Genomic DNA, 5,132 nt, shown 5'->3' on the forward strand with positions numbered 1-5,132 from the left:
GGGGTGTGGTTTGTTTATTTTGTTTTTAGAAGTTACTTTTAAATTAGTATGAATGTTTTTTTTATTAATTACTAATGGAAATTGTATTTTTAAATTTAACTGATATTTTTTTAATTACAAATTCTTAAATTTGTATTATTTGTAATTAAAGCAAAACGGATGTGGCATGTGAAAACCATTTTCTTCATCATGTTATTAGGTATGAAAATCTAACCAAAATTGATAGTTAAGAGATGATTAATCGGACACATGTAAGGGTTAACATGAATCGGTTCAACAGATGCAGAATGGTCATTGAATCCTTCAAAGCTTGTCTTTCGTTATGGAATTCGGAGTCTCTATCTAGTTGTGGGCGGCTGACTTTGTTAAGATTGGCACTTGACACATTATTTTTCCATTTCCAAAGCACCCGTGTGTTTTATTGGTTACTTAGACCATGTGTAGTGGTGAACAAACATAATGCCCCTACCATGGGACATTATCCGACACGTGGCATCCTAGTCAGCGTTGGGGCATTATAACAAAAGTGGCGTAGTGGGGCATTATGCCAATAACGCCCCTTCCAATTAGAAAAAAAAAACAAAAAACAAAATGGTCATGTGTATGCTTTCGGGCCCTGTGCATGTTGTCACTACTCCATTGGCTAGTCAACAAACAACAAATGCATGTTGTCAGGGCATTTAAAACAAAAGTGAGGTTGTCAAAAGTTGTTAGGGAATGCTCAAAACTGATTGGTTAAGACCATATGTGCATAGCGTTTTAATTAAAACGCCAAAACGTTTTACTTTCAAAAATCACGCCCCAAAACGCCCCGTGTAATGGGGGTTTGGGCATTATATGGCGTTATTTTGCAATTTTTTATAAAAAAAACGCCCCATTACGGGCGGTCTTAGAAAAAAAATGAGGCTCTTTTGGGGTGGTTCATATGAGAAGCAAAAATATCCATTGGGTTGTTTGGGATCGTGTTGTAGCACCTAAGAAACCGGGTGGGTTGGGAATCAGTTGGCTTAAGGATTCAAATACTTTTTTACTATCGAAATGGTGGTGGAGGTTTAGCAATGAAACTAATAGTCTTGGAGGAAGGTCGGTTGCTTTACACTATTGGAAGATATAAAAAGCAATCGGGTTCTTTTGGGTGAAGCATAAATCTAAGCTCAAAATGCTAAAGTGGTGTGTAACTTTAATTTCAAAAATATTGTATCATAATGGTCTGTTTTTTTTTTTTTTTTTTTTTTTTTTTTTGCTTGCTAGTTGCCTCTTGAATAAAAGTTGTTCGAAAAAAATAAACAAATAACAAATTGTTTTCAAATAAAACCGATCGACTATGAAAATCTAAAGCCATAAACAAATAACAAATTGTTTACAAATAAAACCTATCGATTATGAAAATCTAAAGGCGGTAGATTTAATCCATACCAATAACTAAATCAAACCGACCCATCTAACCCTATTCTAACAAACAACTTTTAGGATCACGTGTGATTGTTATGCAAATCAGGTGAACGTTACTCGTCGAACATTCAAACAGTATGGTCGGTTGACCCTGCACCCTATATACTAGGTCCGCTATGTCAACACATACCCCACTTAGCATTTTCATTTGTAAGGTCGGGGTTCCTTTTAGGGAAGAAAGTTGTGATAAGGAATCATATTTAGTTGTTCTCATTGTTCAAATCTAGGCATGTTGTATGCACTGTTATATGTATAATCAAATAAAAATTTGTTTTTTTTTTTCAGGATCCTATTAGAAGCATAGGTGTATACTCCAACATTCCTGTAACGAACGATGGGAGGAAACGTATCCGAGGAAAGGTATCAAAATGTTTATTTGTAGTTATAAAATCATCTTCTGAAAAGCGATGTGTTTTCCAATACTGGATGGTATATGCTAATACCTCAAACTATGATGCTCATGTAAAGGTACCATCAATCCTTTCCGCAAATTATTGTAAACTTAATTTCTGAAAGTGCACCTGTGTTAACTGTTACATAGCTAGGGGCAAACTAATCCCGAAGAAACGGGAACATGGGTCAAATCTTTCTAGGAATTACTTAAGAAGGTGAAAAATGAATATTGCTGACCATTTGAAACCTGGAACAAATTTCTATTGCGGATGACTCGAGTGCTTTAATAAATGTAGGTCGAACCGAACCCTGGAATCTATTTGGATCGTCTTAGGTATGAAAAAATTCTACGTGCATTTGTGTAACAGTCATGTCAGCACCCAATCATTTTTTGTGATTTTGTCTAACATATGTTTAGGAATTCTGGTTAATCCTTGTTCTTAGCATGTTCTTCAAGATGACAGTAAGGATTAAGATTATTTATTTTCCATCTCCTAAAAGGTTTAGCATTATTTTCTTCAACCATTTATAAGTATCAATGCTAGAATTCATCAACCTTGACTAATCCTTGGAGGTTGCTCTATGAATTCAAATTCCACTTCACGGGTCTACACCTGGAGTATTAACTAATTATAGTGATGTATAATCATGCTATATTACAGATGGGACTTTTGTTTCAAGAAGGGTAGTATGATCGAAAACATAGATGGTCACACTGATATTATTCACAAGCAAATAAATGGTGCTTCGTTACCTTTGTATAAATAACTAATACTAATATCATAGTAACATCTATGCTTTTCTGCCTATGACTTTGTGAGTCCATATATAACACCGATATTCTTTTTATGTTCATAACTAGTCGATGCCCCGCCCGCGTTGCGGGGCGATGGCCGAATAATGAGCGAGTGTTAGTCAGCTCATTGACACGAAAAACAATTAAATCGAGTCAACCAATTAAAACAAAACACTTTTATAGTTTTGATAAAAAAAACTAAAACAATGGCAATATTGTAATTTCTAACTGAGGGAAAGTTTTATTTTTTGACTGGGGCAAAATCGTAATTTGACATAAACTAAAGTAATGGCAATACTGTAAATTTGAACCTAGGGCAAAGTTGTAAATTTTCACAGGGGCAAATTCGTAATTTTTAACTTGGGGTAACAACGTAACATAAATTTGAACTAAGGACCCAATCATAATTTTAAGCTTGAGGCAAAAGCACAATTTTATTTTGAACCGAGGGCAAAATCTTAATTTTGAGTTGGGGGCAAAAACATAATTTTATTTTGAACTGTGGAAAAAACGTAATGTTGAATTGAGGGCGAAATAACAATTTTTAAACGGGGGAAAATCACATTTTTGAATAGAGGGCAAAATCGTAATTTTTAAGTGAGGGCAAAAACAAAATTTTATTTTGAACTGGAGGCGAAAAGGTAATTCTAAGCTGAGGGCAAAACCACAATTTTATTTTGAATGGAGGGAAAATCGTAATTTTGAGCTGGGGACAAAAGCGTAATTTTATTTTTAGCTGGGGGCAAAACCGTAATTTTAAAGAGGGACAAAAACGTGATTTTAGAATGGATATAAAATAATAAACTGGTTGGTCCAATGGGAGAGTGCCAGGCAAAGTTGTAATTTTGAAATGAGGGCAAGATCGTCATTTTGAGATGGGGACAAAAAGCGTAATTTTATTTTGAGCTATGGGAAAAAACGTAATTTTAAAATGGATATAAAACAATAAACGTGTTGGTCCAATGGGGGAATGCCAGGCAGCGTAATTTTATTTTGAGCTAGGGGAAAAACGTAATTTTAAAATGGATATAAAACAATAAACGTGTTGGTCCAATGGGGGAGTGCCAGGCAGCTGCCTGGCACTATTTCCCCATTTGGTTAGAGGGGAAAATCGTAATTTTTAAGTGGGGCAAAAACAAAATTTTATTTTGAACTGGGGGCGAAAAGGTAATTATGAGCTGAGGGCAAAACCACAATTTTATTTTGAATGGAGGGAAAAATCATAATTTTGATCTGGGGACAAAAGCGTAATTTTATTTTTAGCTGGGGGCAAAACCGTAACTTTAAAGAGGGACAAAAACGTGATTTTAGAATGGATATAAAATAATAAACTGGTTGGTCCAATGGGAGAGTGTCAGGCAAAGTCGTACTTTTGAATTGAGAGCAAGATCGTAATTTTGAGATAGGGACAAAAAGCGTAATTTTATTTTGAGCTAGGGGGGAAAATGTAATTTTAAAATGGATATAAAACAATAAACGTTTTGGTCCAATGGGGGAGTGCCAGGCAGCGTAATTTTATTTTGAGCTAGGAGAAAAACGTAATTTTAAAATGGATATAAAACAATAAACGTGTTGATCCAATGGGGGAGTGCCAGGCAGCTGCCTGACACTATTCCCCCATTTGGTTAGAGGGGAAAATCGTAATTTTTAAGTGGGGGCAAAAACAAAATTTTATTTTGAATTGGGGGCGAAAAGATGATTTTGAGCTGAGGGCAAAACCACAATTTTATTTTGAATGGAGGGAAAAATCATAAATTTGAGCTGGGGACAAAAGCGTAATTTATTTTTAGCTGGGGGAAAAACCGTAATTTTAAAGAGGGACAAAAACGTGATTTTAAAATGGATATAAAATAATAAACTGGTTGGTCCAATGGGAGAGCGTCAGGCAAAGTCGTACTTTTGAATTGAGAGCAAGATCGTAATTTTGAGATTGGGACAAAAAACGTAATTTTATTTTGAGCTAGGGGAAAAAACGTAATTTTAAATGGATATAAAACAATAAACGTGTTGGTCCAATGGGGGAGTGCCAGGCAGCTGCCTGGCACTATTCCCCCATTTGTTTTTTGTATATGTACTAGTAGATGCTCCGCCCGCATTGCGGGGCAATAGCCGAATAATTCTCAATCAATTAAAAAAAAGACTACTATAATTTTGCTATGAAAAAAACGATGACAAGACCGTAATTTTGGGCTCAGTGCAAAACTGTAATTTTTCAGGACTAATGAGCCAGTGTTGGGCAGCTAGAGTTATGCGCCAAACACATCAAACGGGTTATATGTTTGGCGTAAACCACCTCATAATAGCTTTCACACGATGTCGGTTAGTTATACATGCTACCTATAACACGATATCAAAAAAGATACATTAAGTTAACCAATTAAAGAAAAACAGTAGCATAGTTATGATAAAAAAAATTTAACTAAAACGATGACAAACGTGTAATTTAAAGTTGGGGGCAAAACAATAACTTGTCAGGACCAATTAACGAGTG

Source organism: Helianthus annuus, chromosome 14 (genome assembly GCF_002127325.2).
Source record: "Helianthus annuus cultivar XRQ/B chromosome 14, HanXRQr2.0-SUNRISE, whole genome shotgun sequence".
In the NCBI taxonomy this organism is placed as follows: Eukaryota; Viridiplantae; Streptophyta; class Magnoliopsida; order Asterales; family Asteraceae; genus Helianthus; species Helianthus annuus.